The following is a 7,983-nucleotide window of genomic DNA, read 5'->3' on the forward strand; positions in this document are numbered from 1 at the left end:
GGGATTTCATTTAATATAAGGTAATAATATAACTCTTGAGGATCTTAAGTAGATCTCAACTTTCCAAGTACTCCTAGATGTTACTTAGAATCCTTCTAAGTTTGTGATAGTTTGTTTACCACCTTATGACAAACTTTAACTTAGATGCTAGCAAGTGGTCGAAACTTATGACAAGTCATCCGTTGCTTTATTGGTAATATTGATGAAGTCTGTTGATTCATGTTTAGCTGTCTTGGTCTTTGTTTTACAAGTTTTGGTTATATGTAATAGTTTAGGGACTTGTTTTGTAATTTACGTAAGTCCATTCGCTGGGTCTGTCTAGCGAATGGAACTTAGTTTTGTTTGGCCATACGCTAATGCTTGTTTAACATATATGATTAGATTTGTTTGGCCATACGCTAATGGAACTCTGTTGATACATTTTTAGTCATCTCGGTCTTTGTTTTACAAGGTTCGGTCATATGTAATAGTTTAGGGACTTGTTTTGTAATTTATGTAAGTCCATTCGCTAGGTCTGTCTAGCGAATGGAACTTAGTTTTGTTTGGCCATACACTAATGCTTGTTTGATCATCGCTAAGTTTGTTTAGCGAGCGGCGTAGCGAAAGGGGCCCATTCGCTAAGCATGCTTAGCGAATGGGACCAGGTCTATATATATATATATAGGGGTGGGATCTAGTGAAAACTTTTCTTAAAGAGAAAATTTACAAACTCCTAAAAACTCCTAAAAAACTATTTTTAATTTTTTTTAAAATTTTTTTTAAGTTTATTTTTTTTCCATTATTCTTATATGTTGTTATTGGTTCAAAAAAATAAAAAATAAAAAATAATCTTATCGGTAACCTCGTCGGTATAGTGCGCATGTGTAATAGTGTGCATTACATACATGCAAAAGTATTTATATTGAATAGAATACAACACTATTACACATATTTGATACACACTATTGTATATATGTAATATAAGACTAATACACATATCGAATACATATTAGTACGTATGTGTAATACAACATTAACGTACATGTGCACCACATCGACTTTTATTTTATTATTATTTTTTTTTCATATAATACAATACTACTACACATATACAATACACAAATATTGAATATATTCAATTAAACACTATTAAACTCAAAAATACATAGTAATACACATGTGTAATACAACGGTATCGCACAGTAATACGTATGTGCATTACAGCGGGTTTTTTTTATTTTTATTTATTTTTTTAATTTTTTTCAAGCAAAGGGTAAGAAAATATAAGAATAATGGCAAAAACAGAAATTTGAAAATATTTTTTTATTTTTAATTAAAAATAATTCTTTAGGAGTTTTTAAGTTTTCTCTCTAAAGATGAGTTTTCTCTTGATTTTCTCCATATATATATATACATATATATATATCTATATATATATATATCTTCTAATCTATTCAGTAATTTGTGATCTCTGGTGTCACACCCCGACTAGTAAATGGGGAAGCGTAAAATGGGAACGTAACAGACGCCTCTGGTATCAACCACATTGTTTAAAAAGAAACGTTACAAACTAATTAACAATATGTTACATTGTTCTAACATTGTTTACAAACTAGATGATACAATCAAAACCAGTTTGTTAAACTGTTCCACTCCTTACTAGTACCCTTGCATCTATTTATACAGCATCGATCATAATTCGTAGCATGTAGCACATCATCAATTTATTCCAATTTCGGTACACCTAAAAAGCATGTTAAAACAGGTCACCTACAAATAGTTGGTGAGTTTCACGAGTTTCAACAAAATCAGTTATGCGTAACCATAAAAATCATAGTTTAAATGTATGTATGTATGTGATGTAATTATGCTACGCTACAATGAAGCCTTGACTGTTCATTCGTGCTGCGTGCCTTCATTTCCCACGTACAATCAACCACTGTGGCCCCCCTTCCTCGCACAGCATGCCCCAAGTAGCTAAGCCTAACACTACATAGCGTGTTTGTATAATTATGGCCATGTGCAAACGGGGTAAAGTCTCAACAAACCATGCCGCCTCCGTTTGGGTTTGTCAAACCAATAGTACTATTCACAAGCCATCGGCTCGAAATTAATCACTTTGTTAGTGGGGACTTTTGTGTGTTAGCACTTAGATAATTCACATCATCACATATTTTTAGATATATAGGTATAAACAACATGCTTTTCACCCCAAAAGTTTGGAAAACAACATAGAAGGAGGGGGTCATGAAACTCACTGTTTAGTATGTACTCAGTATGGTATCAGCTCGTGGTTCGTTTCACCTGATATCATTGATTCCTAAAATCAGTATTATAATATTAATATTAATATTTTGTTATTATTATAGTCTCCATACTAAACTGGGCTGTATATCTAGTCTGGGTATAGATGTCACGCCCATAACATGTCAATATGCTTAAATTGTGACGTTGTTCAATTTCTAATGTTTAAAATCGAACTTGGCTCGGTTTCATCGTGTCACGTGCTGGGAGAAGTTGATCGTTTATGTCTTTAGTGTAACACCCCAACTTAAGGCGGAAATGCCGAGGTGCAAAACTGTGGTTCACAGCTCACAAGGTACTATCATACAATATAAAATATGACAATATCTAATTAATTTATTTATTTCAATTTCAAATACGTGCACAAGTTAGAAATACAACAATAATAATCCCAAACAAAATAGTTTATATAAGTAGTCTTTGTTTTATTTCATAAGGTCTTTCTATGTGTTCTTTAATTTAGCTTCAAATCTATTGTTAACCTTCATATGCGTAGAATTAAACAGAAATTTGTCAACAACACATGTTGAGTGAGATGATCATCAGTTTTTGGCACTAATAATAATAATATGTAATAAATGATAAATAATAACTGCGCAAACAAAATAATGTGAGTAATAATCAATCAAACCGTGAGCAAATAATGTCTCACCTGGCCATGCCTCACGAACACGGGCTATGGCTAATATGACTAGCATACAAATGTGATTGTCGGTTGACCATGCCTCTCGAACACGGGCTATGGCTACTAGGACGGTGTATGATCATACTTTAATGTGATTATAATGGACCTCTCCGAATATGATAGAATGTAAGCACATAAGCAAGTAACAAATAACATTTGATTGAATACACGCAATCATTTGTTTGCTAGTTTTGTGTATGTATGTAATATAAAGGAAGTATTAGTACGCATATGTCCCTAACACGTTTAAAAACAGTAAAATAGAAAGGGGAATAATATCTCACCTTATTGCTTAGGCGAGTATGCGAGAAATATACTAAAAACACAATTAAAAGAACGAACTGTCCTTTAACATGATGACTGAGATAAACCGAACAGACCTAAAACTTAGAGATAATAAACTATGATTAAACAGAGAACATAGTCACTGGAATTGATCCAAACGAATGTCTAGAACTCCGGTTATGAGATATTTAACGAATAAGCAAGCTGGTACTGACCAGAATCCGAACAGCGAGTCAAAAGTCGGGTTTTGGTTAGTAGCCTTAAAAGATCGAAACAAAAATAAAAGTCTTATGGACCGAAGTGTGAGAAATTGATTGGTCAAAGTTGTTGACCAATATGCCCTTAAATGGGTTTGAGTTAAATTGACCTGTCAATACCCCTTAATCTCAGAAATTGAATGAGGTTTATTGACTAAATAATAATAATAGATGATTTACAGTAAACAACTTACCCGGAATGTGTATGAATCGATAGAAAAGTGAAGTCAAAGGTTGATATTAAAGCTAAGTCAAACACCAAAGCTTGTATCTTCGAGTAATATGGCAAAAACGGAGAAGAACTTGAGGGTATAAGGTAGGTGACGGCTGGGATATGATTATTAAGGTTTAGGGATGAGTGTGGCAGATGATTTATGCCTTGTTTATATAGGATATGCAAGCATGAGTCAATTTTAGTTAATATGCTCGATTAAGAAACTAAATATTGTTTCAATGATTAAATCAACTAAAGAATCATTAAAATTCGTTCTTGATGAAAGGGTTATTGAATGTGGATATGTACTAAGTCTAGATTAGTTTTCTTGGTGCTTGAATCATGAGATTCAATCCAAAAATAGCCGATTTAGTACCAAAAGTGAACTAGGAAACAAAATAACAAAAGAGGATATGCACAGGTATGTGTCCGCGCCACGCGACCACGTCTCCCCTCATGGTCACGCGGTGCGGCGTGCCAGGGGGGGGGGGAGATTTTGTGGTTTGGCAACTTTGGTTCTTGGGCTTGTTAAAGTGCTAATTTTTTTACCATTTAAGAGTTTTTAAGCAAGAAATGACCAAGTTGAATAATATAAAGGATACGATATGAAACTACACTCATGGATACTTATAAATGCATGATTTTATTAATAATAAAGATCCAATAATGTTTCTGAGTTGGTTTAAACATAAACTAACACAAATACGAAAAATCCGAGATGCTGCAGTCTCCCCTACTTTAGGGAATTTCATCCCGAAATTAAGGAAAACTAAAACAAAATCTTGTTATAAACTTTAAGGAAAACATTTTTTAAAATAAAATTTAAAATTTACCATAACATAGAACTTTTAATAGCCGAAGCGACGTTCCAAATGAAAAATACAATAAGGGTACTTATATAAAGGTTGTACCAGCGGCGTATCCACCATGTACTTATCATCTTATCATTTGTACCGTTACTCAAACTACTTTCGGTTCTAGATTATGACACAATTTTGTGCATTATAATTCCCATGCGAAGACTTGGATAATTATGTTCGGGACCATAATTACTTTTATCGTCGGAAGGTCCGCATAATTTGTCCCATCATGTGGGTTATAAAACGTTGTAAAACATAATTTTGAGAGAAAGCAAAAGTTTGATAAATTTGAATATGAAAACAGAAAACATTTCTAAAAATAAAAGTTTGAGTAAATAGTGAAATTTAAAACATATTTTTTTGTAAAAGTAAAAATCTTGGAAAATGAAAAGGAATGGATTTTTGAAGCAGATGTTGAAATGGATTGTGATGAACAAGAACATAAGGTAGGAGTATGATATTTTTAAGAAATTAGCCTTGATACATAAAAGGAACTTGATTCATGAAATAAAACGCGCAAATGTTAAATAGTCCAAATTTGAAATTATCCAATACCACATATAAGTAAAGATTCAATACAATGCATAACTTGAAAAGACAAGATATTTTAAGATAGAAGTAAAAAAAGAAGCAAAAGACTTCAGAGTCTTTGAGAAGCTTTAGTTAACGTTGACTTGATTCACTTGACTTGAAACAATTGAAAGAGTTGGATTGTAATACTCGGAAAATTATTAAACAATAAAAATAGTAAACGTTAAATTTTCGGTCAATTACTAAAATGATAATTTCTTGTTATATCGATAGAGCGTTAATCAAACATGTTTGATATTAATATGATAATAATAAGTTCATGGGTGTTTTATTTTAATTATTTCTAAATTAAAAGGGTTCGAGTGTAAATCTTGAAATTAGTTAGCAAAATAATAACTAGAGGGGCCAACTTTTAAGTTCACTTAAAAGACAATTTGAAACCTCTGCATCTACGTTTCATCTCCGGCTAAAACTGAATTACGTAATTTAAATCATATTCTAAACAATTATAGCGGGAGTTTAGGGATAATCCAACCATTTAAATACATCACAAGACCCTTAATATTGTTTCTGCTTATCGTATTACCACCAACGACCACCGCAAGTCAGACGCCACCGGCATCTTCGTTAGTTCGCATCTAATTCCGGTGACACACGTCATGCACCACCACTCGTTTTAGGTTCCTACAAGCATCGACCGTTCGAGTTCCGCCTTTGATTTGTTATGTTCGGAGAACCGTCTCGTTTCCGTGCGCTGCCAGCTTTGTTCTTCAATAGAGGTAATCGTCGACTCCCTCTCTTCTAGTTCGCATGCCTCATTAAGTTGTTCGAATACGGCGTCTACGATGGTTGATTTGTTTCGGCCGATGAAAATGTTTAAGTATAAACTCTATTTGGAATTTCATATTATAACTCATGCATGCATAATATTAAGAGAAAGGAAAGAGTAAAGTGCTATTTTCGTCCTTATGGTTTAACAAATAATGCGAATTTAGTTCAAAAAGTTTATTTTTTGTATATGGACCCTCCATGTTTTCTAATTCTTGCCAATTACATCCAAATCACTAACTCCGTTAAATTGAATCGTTAACTCAAGGGTAGACATGTCTTTTCACTCTTTCTTTATTACATGAGTACAGTGCCAAAATCGTCCCTGAAGTTTGGTCACATTTGCTAATTTTATCCAAAAATATTTTTTTCGCAATTATACGCTCGATGTTTCTCAACTGTTGTCAATTTCTTCCAATTTGTTAACTCGGTCTAAATTTAACGTTAACTCAGGGGTGTTACTGTCCTTTTACATATTTGTTTACATTGTTATTATTATTACGCTGAGCTAAACCCCTTATATGACTACAAATAAAGAAGAATAAATAAACGGATAATATATTATATTCAAACATAGGAATCGTGAAATGTTATATATGTCATCAAGCAAACACATAATAACAATAATGTAAACAAACATGTAGAAGGACAGTAACACCAATAAGTTAACGTTGAATTTAGACCGAGTTAACAATTTGGACGAAATTGCAACGGTTGGGAAAAATCGAGGGTTTACTTGCGAAAAAAATATACTTTTGGACGAAATTCGCAAATATGACCAAACCTCAGGGACGATTTTGGAACTTTACTCATATAATAAAGAAATAGTGTGAATACATGTCTAACCCTGACTTAACGATTAAATTTAACAAGGTTAGTGATTTGGATGTAATTGGCAACAATTGAGAAACGTGGAGGGTCCATATGCAAAAAATAAACTTTTTGGACTAAACTCGCATTATTTGCCAAACCATAAGGACGAAAATGACACTTTACTCGAAAGGAAAAGAAGAGTTGCTGTGTGTGGTTATGATTGTTTTTGAGTAGTCATCATTTGTCTTCATAAATTGTCATTTATGAGTTCTCAATGTTACCGTCTTTCGGATAATTCAAGCACATGCATGTTTTCCCTTGACTAAATCCAAATGAACATATTAGTTGTAGTGTTATGTGAAGTGAATATATATATATATTTATATATATATAATTAATATGTATTGTTATCTATATATAAGATTTTGTAATTTTAAAACAAATTAATTAAACGAAACAGTTGACAGGCTATAAAAATAATAATTAGTATGTCTAACTAAACTAATGGTTTCAACAATGGTTATACAGTAGCTCGAGAACTCAGTAATTCTTGCAACCAAATCCAAGTTATTAATATTTAATGAATTCTTTTCAAACAACTTTTAACTAAAAACAAGAAATCTGTAATGTTAAAACTATTATAAGTTTACTACTATTTTGTGTGTAGGAAAAATAAGTTGTGCTTTGAGAATTTTAAAAGTATGGAAAAGAGATTAGTTAAACTATCAAAGCCTCTGTCGCCAGAACATTTATCAACCAACGAAACGAACAATGTAACATAGACTTAAGTAATCTGATTTAAGACATTTAAAATGTAGGTACTCAAATTTGTTGAGGATGATGTGATTTGTTTTGCTTTGTTTTTCTCTGGCTAAGGTACGGATTCTGTTTTTATTTCATCTTAGTATTATTTATATTCTGTTACTTTGTAGTACGGTCTCTGGTTTCTTTTACTCATAGTATTAATTATATACCGTTACTTCGTAGTACGGTTTCTGTAACACCCCGACCAAAGGCGGATTATACATCGGGGCGCCACATATTGTTTCATTACTCGTGACACTATTTGGGTGTCAATATTTAATAAATACATTCATTCGCGCACGCGCAAAGTAAACACAAGATAACATAAAGCAACATAATTCAATATATTATAAGGCAAAATATTCGAACAACAATAACTTGTCTTGATACATTTTAATCTAGGTCCAAAAGTAAAAACGTCCT

The sequence above is a fragment of the Bidens hawaiensis genome, unplaced genomic scaffold (genome assembly GCF_021521415.1).
Source record: "Bidens hawaiensis isolate Kalapana, Puna unplaced genomic scaffold, B.hawaiensis_p1.1 tig00056022_1, whole genome shotgun sequence".
Taxonomy (NCBI): domain Eukaryota; kingdom Viridiplantae; phylum Streptophyta; class Magnoliopsida; order Asterales; family Asteraceae; genus Bidens; species Bidens hawaiensis.